General features: G+C 43.7%; 1 protein-coding gene across 1 annotated transcript in view; it reads left to right on the top strand.

Moving 5' to 3' along the window:
- The window catches only part of skor2 (SKI family transcriptional corepressor 2), a 48833-nt gene extending 42631 nt beyond the window's left edge, over positions 1-6202 (top strand). The window contains exon 9 of the mRNA XM_063042033.1: positions 6104-6202. The gene's annotated coding sequence lies outside the window, so the exon portion shown is untranslated. The remainder of the gene's footprint in view (positions 1-6103) is intronic.
- Positions 6203-16220: the final 10018 nt, after the last annotated feature.

Below are 16220 nucleotides of genomic sequence, written 5' to 3'. Positions count from 1 at the left end.
ATTGAACCTTCCTAACTAACCTTCTGTGTGGAACCTTGTCAAAGGCCTTACTGAAGTCCATATAGACAACATCCACTGCTTTACCCTCGTCAACTTTCCTAGTACCTCTTCAAAAAATTCAGGAAGATTTGTCAAACATGACCTTCCACGCACAAATCCATGTTGACTGTTCCTAATCAGACCCTGTCCATCCAGATAATTATATATACCATCTCTAAGAATACTTTCCATCAATTTACCCACCACTGACATCAAACTCACAGGCCGATAATTGCTAGGTTTACTCTTAGAACCCTTTTTAAACAATGGAATCACATGAGCAATACGCCAATCCTCCGGCACCATCCCTATTTCGAATGACATTTGAAATATCTCTGTCAGAGCCCCTGCTATTTCCACACTAACTTCCGTCAAGGTCCTAGGGAATATCCTGTTAGGACCCGGAGATATCCACTTTTATATCCCTTAAAAGCGCCAGTACTTCCTCTTCTTTAATCATCATAGTTTCCATAACTTCCCTATCTGTCTCCCTTATCTTACACAATTCAATATCCTTCTCCTTAGTGAATACTGAAGAAAAGAAATTATTCAGAATCTCCCCAACTCTTTTGGCTCCTCACATAGCTGTCCACTCTGATTCTCTAAGGGACCAATTTTATCCCTCACTATCCTTTTGCTATTAATATAATGGTAGAAACCCTTGGGATTTATTTTCACCTTACTTGCCAAAACAACTTCGAATCTTCATTTAGCTTTTCTAATTTCTTTCTTAAGATTCTTTTTACATTCTTTATATTCCTCGTGCACCTCATTTACTCCATGCTGCCTATATTTATTGTAGATATCTCTCTTTTTCCAAACTAAGTTTCCAATATCCCTTGAAAACCATGGCTCTCTCAAACTTTTAACCTTTCTTTTTAACCTAACAGGAACATAAAGATTCTGTACCCGAGATAGAATAAGTGAATTTGAGGGCTGGGTGGAAGTTTGAAGTAAAATCGATGAAATTGACGAGCTCAGCATGGGTGCAGGAAGCAGCACCAGTGTAGTCATCCAGCCCTCAAGTTCGCTTACTCTATCTCGGACACTTCCCTCCCCTTTTTCGATCTCTCGGTCTCCATCTCTGGAGACAGACTGTCCACTGACATCTTCTACAATCCCACTGACTCTCATAACTACCTCGACTATACCTCTTCCCACCCCACCACATGCAAAAATGCCATTCCCTATTCCCAGTTCCTCCGTCTCCGCCGCATCTGCTCTGAGGATGAGGCTTTCCATTCCAGGACACCTCAAATGTCATCTTTCTTTAACGATCGTGGTTTCCCTTCTACCATCATCAATGATGCCCTCACCCACATCTCCTCCATTTCCCGCACTTCGGCCCTCACCCCCTCCTCCCACAACCACAACAGGGACAGAGTTCCCCTTGTCCTCACCTACCACCCCACCAGCCTCCGGATCCAGCACATTATCCTCCGCAACTTCTGCCACCTTCAACAGGACCCCACCACTAAGCAGATCTTTCCCTCTCCACCCCTCTCTGCTTTCTGCAGGGATCGGTCCCTCTGTGACTCCCTGATCCACACGTCCCTCCCCACGGATCTCCCACCCGGCACTTATCCCTGTAAGCGTAAGTGCTACACCTGTCCCTACACCTCATCTCTTGCAACCATTCAGGGCCCCAGACAGTCCTTCCAGGTGAGGCAACACTTCACTTGTCAGTCTGTTGGGGTCATCTATTGCATCTGGTGCTCCCAGTGCGGCCTCCTCTACATCGGTGAAACCCGACGCAGATTGGGGGACCGCTTCGTCGAGCACCTCCACTCCATCCGCCACAACAGACAGGATCTCCCAGTAGCCACCCACTTCAACTCTGCTTCCCATTCCCATTCATATATATTCATACATGGCCTCCTCTACTGCCACGATGAGGCTAAACTCAGGTTGGAGGAGCAACACCTCATATATCGTCTAGGTAGTCTCCAGCCCCTTGGTATGAACATAGAATTCTCCAACTTCCAGTAATTCCCTCCCCCTCCCTTCCCCATCCCTATTTCGCTCTACCCCCTCCCCCAGCTCCCTCATGGTTCCGCCTCCTTCTTCTACCACCCTGACTAATCAAGAACCTATCAACCTCTGCTGTAAATATACTCAATAACGTGGCCTCCACATCTGTCTGTGGCAAAGAATGCCACAGATTCACCACCCACTGGTGAAAGAATTTTTTCTTCATATCTCTTCTAAATGGACATCCCTCAATCCTGAGGTTTGCTCTCTGGTACTGGATTCCCCCACTACAGGAAACATTCCCTCAACATCCAATCTATCTGGACCTTTCAATATTTGATAAGTTTCAATGAGATCGTCCTCATTCTTCTAAACTCCAACAAGTACAGGGCCAGAGCCATCAAAGGCTCCTGATACGTTATCTCTTTCATTCCCAGAATCATTCTTATGAACCTCCTCTGGACTCTCTCCAATGACAGCGCATCCTTTCTTAGATAAAGGGCCCAAAACCGCTTACAATACAACTGAGGCCTCAACAGTGCTTTATAAAGCCTTAACACTTAATCCTTGTTTTTATATTCTATTCCTCTTGCAATGAACACTAACATTGCATTTACCTTCCTTACCAGCGACTCAGCCTGCAAGTTAACCTTTAGGAAATCCTGTACAAGGAATCCCAAGTCCCACTGCTCTGAACTCTAACGGGATTTGTCAGGCAAGATTTCCCTTTACAGAAATCATGTTGACTTTGACTTATTTTATCATTAGTCTCCAAGTACCTGAAACCTCATCCTTAATAATAGACTCCAGCACTTCCCCAACCACTGAGGTTAGGCAAATTGGCCTATAATTTCCTTTCTTTTACCTTCCTCCCTTGGAGAGACATTTGTAATTTTCCAGACCAAGATTGAAAGATCATGACCAATGCATCCGTTATCTCTTCAGCAACCTCTCTCGGGAGTCTGGGATGTAGTCCATCTGGCCCAGGTGACTTATCCACCTTAAGACCTTTCAGTTTGCCTAGCACTTTTTCCTTTGTAATAGCAATGGCACTCACTCCTGCTCCCTGACACTCACTGACCTCTGGCACACTGCTCGTGTAAAGGAGATGTTTACTAAAACAATTCATGCCATAATTTTTTCTGAAGTTTAGTAATCACTGTTGTATAGGAAAATGTCACCGTCAGTCTGTAACGTCAATGAAACATCCATTAGTTATTCTGTGTAAATAACAGAGCAGAACTCAATAGCTACTGGAAGTTGCCTGATCACTCTCTTCACTAGGGCAGTTTTGTTCCGTTATAAACCAGTGTTCTCTTATTCTATGTCTACTCTTTGTTTTGCTTTTGCTGTAGCATATAGAACATAGAATAGTACAGCACAGTACAGGCCCTTCGGCCCACAATGTTGTGCCGACCCTCAAACCCTGCCTCCCATATAAGCCCCCACCTTAAATTCCTCCATATACCGGTCTAGTAGTCTCTTAAATTTCACTAGTGTATCTGCCTCCCCCACTGACTCAGGCAGTGCATTCCACACACCAGCCACTCTCTGAGTAAAAAACCTTCCTCTAATATCCCCCTTGAACTTCCCACCCCTTACCTTAAAGCCATGTCCTCTTGTGCTGAGCAGTGGTGCCCTGGGGAGGAGGCGCTGGCTGTCCATTCTATCTATTCCTCTTAATGACAGAACTATTCATTGAATTGGTATTCAGAACTGTCCTACACATCACCAGCACCAGCCTTCTCACTATCAAGGACATAAATACAGAAAGGTTCTGGAAGAGGGCCAGTAACATCATGAAGGATCCCACCCACCCTGCTTATGGACTGTGTGTCCCACTCCCATCGGGGGGGGGCTACGTAGCATCCACACCAGGACCACCTACTCAAAAACAGTTACTTTCCCCAAGCAGTGAGGCTGATCAACACCTCCACCCACTAACCCACCCCTCCACATCCCCAATCACCACTACTTTATCATTTTCTGTCAGTCACCTTATGTACAGACATTCCTGTGCCTAGTGTCACTTTATGGACATACAATCAATCTATGTATATGCTATCTTATCTATTTATATTTATTGTGTTTTTAATTAATACAAGAAATTCTGCAGATTCTGGAAATCCAGAGCAACACACACAAAATTCCGGAGGAACTCAGCAGGACAGGCAGCATCTATGGAAATGAATAAACTGTTGATGTTCTGGGCAAGACCCTTCTTCAGGACTGGAAAGGAAGGGGGAAGGCATCAGAACCTGAAGGTGTGGGGAGAGGCAGGAGGACAGCTGGCAGGTGATAGGTGAGAGCAGGTGGGTGGCAAAGGTAAAGGGCGGGAGACGAGGGAAGCTGATAGAAGAGAAGACAAGACCGTGGGAAAAAGGGAAGCGGAAGGGGACCTGGGGGAGGTGATAGGCATGTGAGGAGATGAGGTAAGAAGCTCTTGTTATTTATTAATAATTAATAATATTATATCTAGGAACAGAATTAGGCCATTCAACCATTGAGTCTGCTCCTCATTCTATTATGTCTGATTTATTATCCCTCTGAACCCCATTCTCTTGTTTTCTCCCTGCGATCATTAACACCCAGACTAATTAAGAACTTATCATCCTCTCCTTCAGCTATACCCAATGACTCGGTCTGCACAGCCATCTGTGGCAATGAATTCCACAGATTCGTCACCCTCTGGCTAAAGAAATGTTTCCTCATCTCTGTCTAAATGGACGTCCCTCTATTCTTTATACTGTATACTTTATACTTTATTGTCGCCAAACAATTGATACTAGAACGTACAATCATCACAGCGATATTTGATTCTGCGCTTCCCGCTCCCTGAATTACAAATATTAAGTATTAAACATATTAAAAATAGTAAACATTAGTAAATATTAAAAATTTAAATTATAAATAATAAATAGAAAATAGAAAATGGAAAGTAAGGTAGTGCAAAAAAACCGAGAGGCAGGTCCGGGTATTTGGAGGGTACGGCCCAGATCCGGGTCAGGATCCGCTCAGCAGTCTTATCACAGTTGGAAGGAAGCTGTTCCCAAATCTGGCCATATGAGTCTTCAAGCTCCTGAGCCTTCTCCCGGAGGGAAGAGGGATGAAAAGTGTGTTGGCTGAGTGGGTCGTGTCCTTGATTATCCTGGCAGCACTGCTCCAACAGCGTGCCGTGTAAAGTGAGTCCAAGGACGGAAGATTGGTTTGTGTGATGTGCTGGGCTGTGTTCACGATCTTCTGCAGCTTCTTCCGGTCTTGGACAGGACAACTTCCATACCAGGTTGTGATGCACCCTAGAAGAATGCTTTCTACAGTGCATCTATAAAAATTAGTGAGGGTTTTAGGGGACAGGCCAAATTTCTTTAGTTTTCTCAGGAAGTAAAGGCGCTGGTGGGCCTTGTTGGCAGTGAACTCTGCTTGGTTGGACCACGTCAGGTCATTTGTGATATTGACCCCGAGGAACTTAAAGCTTTTGACCTGTTCCACTTGCACACCACCGATGTAAGTTGGGTCGTGCGGTCTGCTACTCCTTCTGAAGTCAACAACCAATTCCTTCTTCTTGCTGATGTTGAGGGTTAGGTTATCGTCTTCGCACCATGCCACCAGGTTCTTAATTTCCTCTCTGTACTCAATCTCATCATTACCCGAGATATGGCCTACAATTGTTGTGTCATCAGCAAACTTATATATTGAGTTTGATGGAAACTTGGCTACACTCTGTCATTATGACCGAGGTGAATTCCCGTGGCAGATAGTAGGGACGACACTTCACCGACAGGTTTTCCAGGTCCGGGCTGCAGGAGCTTGTCAGTCCGACTGTGTCCTCAAGGCCTAGGCTCCCCCACTACAGGAAGCATTCTCTCCACATCCAATCTATCCAGACCTTTCAATAATTGGCTGGTTTCAATGAGATCCTCCCTCATTCTTCTAAACTCCAGTGAGTACAAGCCCAGAGTCATCAAACCGCTCCCCATATGTTAACCCTTTCATATTAACCCATTATTGTGTTCTTTATTTTATTGTGGGTTTTTTTGTGCTGAGTTGGATCTGGAGTAACAACTATTTCATTCTCCTTTATGCTTGCGTGCAGGAAATGACATCAAACAACCTTGAATCTTGACTCTTGAATGGTGTAAGCTGTAGCCACTGGGCAAGGTTGCAGGTACAAACGCTCGACATTGGAACAGCAACCTGACAAAGCACTGGAAATGAGACTTAATCTGCATTTTCAAACTCAATGAAAGATACTCAACCAATGATTCCAAATAGTTCAAAGTCTGTTAGTAGCAAGGAGAACCGCTGTAACTGGTTTCACGTCAATGGTGCTTACATTTAGATATTTTTTCTCATGTAAAGAAAGAAGGTGAGCCCATTTTAAGAAAATTGTCACGTCTGTTTTAAGGGTATTAGCAGTGGTACTGACAACAATACACGGAAGACTGTTGGCATCACTCTGAGGAAGATTGTTAAACCACTGTTAAGAGATTATTGATCTACTCGAGGAGATGGTAAACTCGTTGAAGAGTCTGTGAACCTAATGGATGAATGACGTACCATGTATACGTGCGTGTGTGCACGAGCGCAGACCAGAAAGACGATTACCTGATTCATTGTACAATCCTCTGGGAAAAATCCTGTAAACTGAACTCTTGTTTTGTGTATCGGAACTGGATTGGGCCCAAGAAGGAAGCGAGCAACAGAAACACTGTTTGATAAGTCCATATGATATAGGAACAAAATTAGGCCATTGGCCCATCGAGTCGGCTCCACAATTCGAAAACGTAGGAAAGAAACATCTCGAATCCAATTCTTTTGCTTTTGCCTGTTTAATTTGTTAATGGTTAAATAAGAGTATCCTCTATCACTTCAGATATTTTGGCTCTAAATATTGGGTGTATTTAATATTACTGTTATTATTAAAATGTATTTAAATCTTCACTGTGCAACTGCCTAATTAATTTGGAATGTAAATAAAACCTATGGAAATACCAGTCACTGTAGTGAAGGCAGTGCATTGTCTCGGGATGTAGAAGTGAAATACATCGGTAATTCTGCTTCTGTAAAAATGATGTACCTACTGTAAGTTGTAAATATTAATGAGAAAAGTCACCATCCTACATGCAACCCTTAGAAAATGGGATGATTGTATAGATTCCTCAGTTTGTATCTTTCTAATGGTATCTGTGTGTAAGAAGCAGGTTATCTATTTATTATCAATCAACTTTTGTTTATCCATTTTAATTATTCCGATATTGCTTGTGCTCCTGAATCTTTTAGAAATGATTTTAAAGTTCTCTTACCTGTTCTTAAAGTTCTTGATGGCCTGGGTTCGGAGTATTGTACATCACAGAAGCATTTTTGTTTTTTCAGTCCTGCTCGAGCTCTCAGGTCCCCCACTGGTCTCTTCAACTTAAACCATCTCCCTCCAAAGACAATTGATGGACAACCCAGGTGGAACTCAATACCTAAAACTGTAAGGGATGCAGACTCAGTTGACACTCTTCAGCACCAGCTTCTTGCTTTAAACTAACACTTTGTCTTTTATTTTTATGTTTATTTTAATTTTTTAATTTTATTTTCACATTTGTACTTTTATCTCACTCTAAAACACATTGAACTACATCATCTGTATGAAAGTGTTCAATAAGTAAGTTATTAAAGGAATACATACAGTAGTTATTTCTTGATACAGCATTTGATAGTTTCAATCCATATCCACATCACCTTTCCAACTGTATTTTGTTTATTCAATTCCTTTCCTGCACAGTGTCAGAGAGTCATAGAGCAGGACAGCACAGAAACAGGCCCTTTGGCCCATCTAACCCATGCCAAACTATTAACTTGCCAAATTCCGTGGACCTGCACCAGACCATAGCCCTCCCGTCTGCATTCAAAATACACGTTTGGTATACTTTTCCAAATAATGTGCACACCTTTCACCTTGCACACACTTTTAACACTCATTAATCACAGAGGGTTCACCATTCCCACCTCATTATTTTTTTGATTCAATTTATTTATCGTATGTACATCAGAAAATGGGGGCCACACATTCTGCCGCCAACAAATTACGCCCAGAATTTTAATGAAGGTATACTGTACTTACCATGAACTCTGATCTCGGCTTTAAAAATTAATTTTTAAAGTTTTATTTAGAGATACACTCCTGTACCTGGCCTACGGGTTGTGCTGGCAGCAACCCAGCAATTTATTCCTCATGTAACCACAGAACAATTTACAATGGCCAATTAACATACTAATCTGGACAGTGCGAGGAAGCCCACACAGTCACAGGGAGGACGTACAAGCTCCTAACGGATGACGTTAGAATTGAACTCGGAACTCTGACAGCACAAGCTGTAATAGTGTCCCGTAAACAGCTACCCTCCCGTATCGCCCAGCGGTTATTATCAATTCAAATGTATTCATCTTTGCTCTAGTTCCATATTTTTCTCACTTTTATCTTCTGAAGTTCAAGCTTTTGTTTCCTTATTGATTTTGATCACGGTTATTATTTTTCTCATGACAATATTTATATCTTTTTCAATCTCACAATTGACAGTTGTGATTACTGCTTCCTTGTTGTTTTCGGTCAGCTGTCTCGAATCTGTTCTGGTTTATTACCTGCTGGAGTTTCTTCATGACTTAGACTCAGTAAATTATGGAAGATCATAGGCCATGGACTATTGGAGCACAATTAGGCCATTTGGCCCATTAAGTCTGCTCTACCATTCGATTCTGGCTGAACATACACAGAATGATAGCATGGAACAGCACAGCACAGAGACAGGCCCTTCAGCCCATTTTCACTGTGCTGAGCAATTACTGTGCCTAGTCCCATCAACCCACACCAGGACATTGCCCTCCAAACCCCTCTCAACCATCTATTCCAGGGTATAAAGTTATTAATGATGTATACCTCTATCAAAACTCTCCTCAACCATCTATTCCAGGGTATAAAGTCATTAATCATGCATACCCCTATCAAAACTCTCCTCAACTTTCTATGTTCCAGGGTATAAAATCCGAACCTATTTAACCCTTCCTTGTAACTCGGGTCCTCCGGTCCCAGCAATGGCCTTGTAAATTTTCTCTGTACACTTTCAATCTTATTGATACCTTTCTTGTAGGCAGGTGACCACAAATTAGGCTTCACCGTTTTCTTACACAACTTCAACATAACATCCCAACTCCCGTACTCAGTACTTTGATTTATGAAGGCCAACATGCCAGAGACTTTCTTGATGACCCTAGTTACAGGTGAAGCCATTTTCAAGGAATTATGGATCTGAATTCCCAGATCCTTCTATTCTGCCACACTCCTCATTGCCCTACTGCTCATTCTGTAAGACCTACCTGGTTGGTGCAAAACTTCACACTCTGCACTAAATTCCACGTCAAGAGTTGGACAGCCCCAACTCTTATGTCAGAATGCTGTTCATTGACTTTAGTTCGGCATTCAATACTGTGATCCCCTCCAAGCTGATCGCCAAACTTCGCCAGCTTGGTATGAGCTCATCCCTCTGCAATTGGACCTTGGACTTTCTGACTAACCGACACCAATCTGTTAAGTTAGACAACCTCTCCTCCTCCACTATCACCCTGAACACCAGCGTGCCTCAAGGCTGTGCCCTCTTCTGTACTCCCTTTTCACCTATGACTGCATTCCTGTACATGGTTCTAACTCCGTAATCAAGTTCGCAGATGACACCACGGTGGTTGGTCTGACCAGAGGGGATGACGAGACGGCCTACAGGGATGAGGTCCAGCACCTGGCCGCATGGTGTGCCAACTACAACCTGGCCCTTAACACCCAGAAGACCAAGGAGATCATTGTGGACTTCAGGCATGCCAGGAGTCACACTCACGTCCCCATCTACATCAACGGAGCTGTAGTGGAGTATGTATCAAGCTTCAAATTCCTTGGTGTCCACATTTCAGAGGATCTCACCTGGTCCCTGAACTCCTCCATCCTGATCAAAAAGGCGCAACAGCTCCTTTATTTCCTGCGGAGCATCAAGAAAGCTCACCTCTGTCCCAGGATACTAACGAACTTTTACTGCTGTACCATTGAGAGCATACTCACCAACTGCATCTCAGTGTGGTATGGCAATTGTCCCATATCGGACCGCAAAGCACTCCAGTGTGTGGTGAAAACTGCCCAGCGGATTATCGGCACCCAATTGCCCACCATTGAGAACATCTACCATAAACGCTGCCTGGGCAGGGTGAAAAGCATTATCAAGGATGCATCTCACCCTAACCATGGACTTTTTACTCTCCTCCCATCCGGTAGGCGCTACAGGAGCCTCCGATCCCACACCAGCAGGCACAGGAAGAGCTTCTTCCCTGAGGCTGTGACCCTGCTGAACCTCACATCACAGCGCTAAGCAATATTGCATCCGTATTGTACTGTCTCGGTACTTTTATATTTGTGTGCTGTAGCATTCAATTTTTATTCACAGTTATTTTGTAAGTAACACTATTCTTTGCATTTCTGGTCAGATGTTAATTGCATTTTATTGGCTTTGTATCTGTACTCGGCACAATGACAATAAATTGAATCTAATCTAATCTAATCTAATTTTCAGCCCATTTTTCCAGCTGATGCAGATCCTGCTGCAAGCCTTCCTCACTGTCCACTACACCCCCAATCTTGGTGTCATCCATAAATTTGCTGATCCAGTTAACCACATTATAAGACCATAAAACATAGGAGTAGATTTAGGCAATTTGGCCCATCAAATCTGCTCCGCCATTCAATCACGGCTGATCCTTTCTTCCCTCCTCAGCCCCACTCCCTGGCCTTCTCCCCATAAACTTTGATGCCACAGCCAATGATCTGGGCTCCACACCTGCCTATGGTAACAAATTCCACAAATTCACTACCCTCTGGCTAAAGAAACTTCTCTGCATCTCTGTTTTAAATGGATGTCCCTCTACACTGAGGCTGTGCCCGCTCGTCCTAGACTCCCCCAACATGAGAAACATCCTTTAGACATCTACTCTGTCTAGGCCTTTCAACATTCAAAAGGTTTCAATGAGATCCTCCCTCATCCTTCTAAATTCCAGTGAGTACTGACCCATAGCCATCAAACATTCCTCGTATGATAACCCTTTTATTCCTGGAATTATCCTTGTGAACCTCCTCTGGACACTCTCCGATGCCAGCACATCTTTTCCTAGATAAGGAGCCCAAAACTGTTTACAATACTCAAAGTGAGGCCTCACCAGTGCTTAATAAAGCCTCAGTATCACACCCCTGCTCTCATATTCTAGACCTCGTGAAATGAATGCTAAATTACATTTGCCTTCCTCACCACCAACTCAATCTGCAAGTTAACCTTCAGGGTGTTCTGCACAAGAACTCCCAAGTCCCTCGGCATCTCAGATTCCTGGATTTTCTCCCCATTTAGAAAATAGTCTGCAGATCTATTTCTTCCACCAAAGTGCATGACCATGTATTTTCCAACGTTGCATTTTTTTGCCACTTTCTTGACCATTCTCCAAATCTGTCTAAGTCCTTCTGTTCCTGTTTCCTCAACACTACCTCCCCAACCTACCAATCCTCATATCATCTGCAAATTTGGAAACAAAGCAATCTATTTCATCATCTAAATATGGCATAAAAAGGAGTGGTCCCAACACCGACCCCTGTGGAACACCACTAGTCACTGGCAGCCAACCAGGAAAGGATCCTTTTATTCCCACTCGCTGTCTCCTACCAAAAAGTCAATGCTCTAACCATGTTAGTAACTTTCCTGTAATACTGTGGACTCTTAACTTGGTAAGCAACCTCATGTGTGGCACCTTGTCAAAGACCTTCTGAAAATCCAAATATACATCCACTGCACCCCCTTTAGAAACCTTGCTGACTTTGGCCTATTTTATCATGGACCTCCAAATACCCCAAACCCCCATCCTGAATAGTGGTCTTCAGTACCTTCCAAACTACTGAGGTCAGGAACTGGTCTATAATTTCCTTTCTGCTGCCTCCCTCCTTTCCTAAAGAGTGGAGTGCCATTTGCAATTTTTGAGTCCTCCTAAACCATGCTAGAGTTTAATGATTTTTGAAGAATCATTACTAATACCACAACCTCTACCGCTACCTCTTTCAGAACCTTAGGGTGCAGTTCATCTGGTCCGGGTGACTTACGTACTTTTAGGTCTTTCAGCTTTTTGAGCACCTTCTCTCTTGTAATAGTAACTGCACCCACTTCTCTTCCCTCACACCTTCCAACACCTGGCACACTGCTAGTGTCTTCCACAGTGAAAACTGATGCAAAATACTCATTTAGTTCATCCGTGAACTCCTTGGTGCCCATTATCATTTCCCTGGCCTCATTTTTAGCAGTCCTATATCCAATTTCATCTCTCTTTTATATTTTTGTAAATAGTTTTTCTTTCCATCTTGATATTGTTTGCTAGCTTGCTTTCATATTTCATCTTTTCCCTCCTAATGATTCTTAACATTGCTTTCTGTAGGTTTTTAAAAGCTTCACAATCCTCTACCTTCCCGCTATTTTTTACTTTGTTGTATGCCCTCTCTTTTACTTTTACATTAGCTTTGACTTTCCTTGTCAGCCACAGTCCTACTATTTTGCCACTTGAGTATTTCTTCATTTTTGAAATACATTATTCCTGCACCCTCCTCATTTTTCTCAGAATCTCACGCCATTGCTACTCTGCTGTCATCCCTGCCAGCATCTCCTTCCGTTTTACATTGGCTAATTCCTCTCTCATACCACTGTAATTTCCTTTACTCCACTAAAATACTGCTACATCAGACTTTACTTTCTTCCTATCAAATTTCAAGTTGAACTCATTCGTATTGTGATCACTTTCTCCCAAGGGTTCCTTTACCTCAAGCTCCCTAATCACCTCTGGTTCATTACATAACACCCAATCCAGTATAGCTGATCCCCTAGTAGACTAGATGCCAAACTGCTCTAACAAGCCATCATGTAGACATTCAACAAACTCAATTTCTTGAGATTCATTACCAACCTGATTTTCCCAATCTACCTGCATGTTAAGATCTCCCATGACTATCATAACATTGCCCATTTGATATGCCTTTTCTATTTCCCATTGTAATCTGTGGTCCACACCCCAGCTACTATTAGGAGGCCTGTATATAACTGCCATCAGGGTCGATTTACCCTTGCAGTTTAACTCAGCCCACAGGGATTCAACATCTTCTGCTCCTATGTCACATCTTTCTAATGATTTGATGCCATTCTTTACCAGCAGAGCCACACCACCCCATCTGCCTACCTTCCTATTCCTCCAATACAACACATAACCATAGAACCAAAGAACATTACAGCACAGAAACTGGCCTTTTGGCCCTTCTTGGCTGTGCCGAACCATTTTCTGCCTAGTCCCACTGACCTGCACATGGACCATATCCCTCCATACACCTCTCATCCATGTACCTGTCCAAGATTTTCTTAAATGTTAAAAGTGAGCCCATATTTACCACTTTATCTGGCAGCTTATTCCACACTCCCACCACTCCCTCTGTGAAGAAGCCCCTTCAATGTTCCCTTAAAACTTTTCCCCCTTCACCCTTAACCCATATCCTCTGGTTTTTTTCTCCCCTTGCCTCAGTGGAAAAAGCCTGCTTGCATTCACTGTATCTATACCCATCATAATTTTATATACCTCTATCAAATCTCCCCTCATTCTTTTACACTCCAGGGAATAAAGTCCTAACCTATTCAACCTTTCTCTGTAACTCAGTTTCTCAAGTCCCGGCAACATCCTTGTAAACCTTCTCTGCACTCTTTCAACCTTATTAATATCCTTCCTGTAATTTGGTGACCAAAACTGAACACAATACTCCAGATTCGGCCTCACCAATGCCTTATACAACCTCACCATAACATTCCAGCTCTTATACTCAATACTTTGATTTACAAAGGCCAATGTACGAAAAGCTCTCTTTACGACCCTATCTATCTGTGACAACACTTTTAGGGAATTTTGTATCTGTATTCCCAGATCCCTCTGTTCCACTGTACTCCTCAGTGCCTTACCACTTACCTTGTATGTTCTACCTTGGTTTGTCCTTCCAAAGTGTAATACCGCACACTTGTCTGCTATTTTTCAGCCCATTTTTCCAGCTGGTCCAAATCCCTCTGCAAGCTTTGAAAAACTTCCTCACTGTCCACTCCACCTCCAATCTTTGTATCATCAGCAAATTTGCTGATCCAATTTACCACATTATCATCCGGATCATTGATATAGATGACAAATAACAATGGACCCAGCACTGATCCCTGTGACACACCACTAGTCACAGGCCTCCACTCTGAGAAGCAATCCTCCACTACCACTCTCTGGCTTCTTCCGTTGAGCCAATGTCTAATCCAATTTACTACCTCTCCGTGTATACCTAGCGACTGAATCTTCCTAACTAACCTCCCATGCGAGACCTTGTCAAAGGCCTTACTGAAGTCCATGTAGACAACATCCACTGCCTTCCCTTCATCCACTTTCCTGGTAACCTCTGTGAAAAACTCTAATAGATTTGTTAAACATGACCTACCACACACAAAGCCAGGTTGACTCTCCCTAATAAGTCCCTGTCTATCCAAATACTTGTAGATCCTATCTCTTAGTACTCCTTCCAATAATTTACCTTCTATTGACTGTCATGGTCCGGTCCATGAAGTCCGCATTCCGGTTCACGGTCCGGTCCATGGACTCAGGACTCCGGGTCTTCCAGCTGTCCCTTGTTTTGGTTGAGTTAATCATAGGCACCTGATTCCCATCTTGTGGCTTGGAATATAAGTAGCCTTGGGGTTAAGTGTGAGCTGCTGGTTTGTCTTGTCAAGATCCCTTGAGAGCAACCTGCTGGTGGAAGGCTAGAGTGGCCACTTGCCATCTTTAGGCTGTGTTAGAGAACCATTGCTTCATGGAGCCTTGCTGTTGGTAGTTGGGGCTGTCTTTGTGGTATGGATTTGGCTGTTTCCTGGGCCAGCTGAGTGGCTGTTAGCCACTCTGAACTAGGTAGGGATCTGGCAGTTTCCATAGCCAGCCTAGGTTGCTGGCTGTAACTGTGACTTGGAGCAACCCTGATGCAGAGATGGAACTGTCTGTTGTTCTTTGGTGTTTGTCCCTTCTTGGCCTCGCCTCTGTGGGGTAAGTCAGGCTGTTCTGCTGTTGCCCTGCTGAGGGAACTGTCTTGTCTTGTCCTCACCTCTGTTGGGTAAGTCTGGCTGTTCTGCTATTACCTGATGGAGGGACCTGTTCCACCTTGGTGTGGAGATAAAGCTAAGTTCTGGCTTGTCTAAGGATAAGTCCTGGCTCGATGTCTATGTTCTGTCCAGTCTCATGTTAGTGTTGTGTTAAAGAGGAGTCCTGGCTCTATGTTGATGTACAGTTCCCAGTCTGTCTCTGAGCTCCAGCCTCTGAGTTATTGGCCTCTGCATGCCAAGACCCCAGCCTGCAAGCCTCTAGAGCCAAGCCTGCAGCCCCAATCCTCTAAACCCCAGCTATGTCCTGTCCTGTAGTCATGTTATGTCCTTGCCTGGTTCTGGGGCCCGAGCCTGAGGCAAGACCCAGGTTCTGGGTCTTTGTCCAGTCTCTGGCTCGGAGCCCAGGCTCCTAGTGCATAGTTCCTTGTCCGGGTTCCCTGTCTTGTCCAGGTCTGAGCCCAAGTCTGCATTCCTGTCCCTACTCCTTGTTTATATCCTGTCTCGTCCCTACTCTAGTCAAGTCCTGTTCCTTGGACTTTAGCGTCTGTGTCTTTCATTTGGGTCTGTTCCCAACACCCCCATTATGATACCACCGTGAAACTTACTGGCCTATAATTTCCCGGATTACTTTTAGAGCCTTTTTTAAACAATGGAACAACATGAGCTATCCTCCAATCTTCTGGCACCTCACCCATAGATACATTTTAAATATTTCTGCCAGGGCCCCTGCAATTTCAACACTTGTCTCCTTCAAGGTCCAAGAGAATACCCTGTCAGGTCCTGGGGATTTATCTACTCTGATTTGCCTCAAGATAGCAAGCACTGGCTCTTTCTCAATCTGTATAGGTTCCATGACCTTACTACTTGTTTGCCTTATTTCCATTGACTCCATGCCAGTTTCCTTAGTAAATACAGACGCTAAAAAAAAAACCATTTAAGATCGCCCCCATTTCTTTTGGTTCCATACATAGCCAACCATTCTGACCTTCAAGAGGACCAATT

This window comes from Mobula hypostoma, chromosome 3 (assembly GCF_963921235.1).
Source record: "Mobula hypostoma chromosome 3, sMobHyp1.1, whole genome shotgun sequence".
Taxonomy (NCBI): Eukaryota; Metazoa; Chordata; class Chondrichthyes; order Myliobatiformes; family Myliobatidae; genus Mobula; species Mobula hypostoma.
The sequence above is the reverse complement of the archived record's forward strand: the minus strand, read 5'-3'. Positions and strand labels throughout refer to the sequence as shown.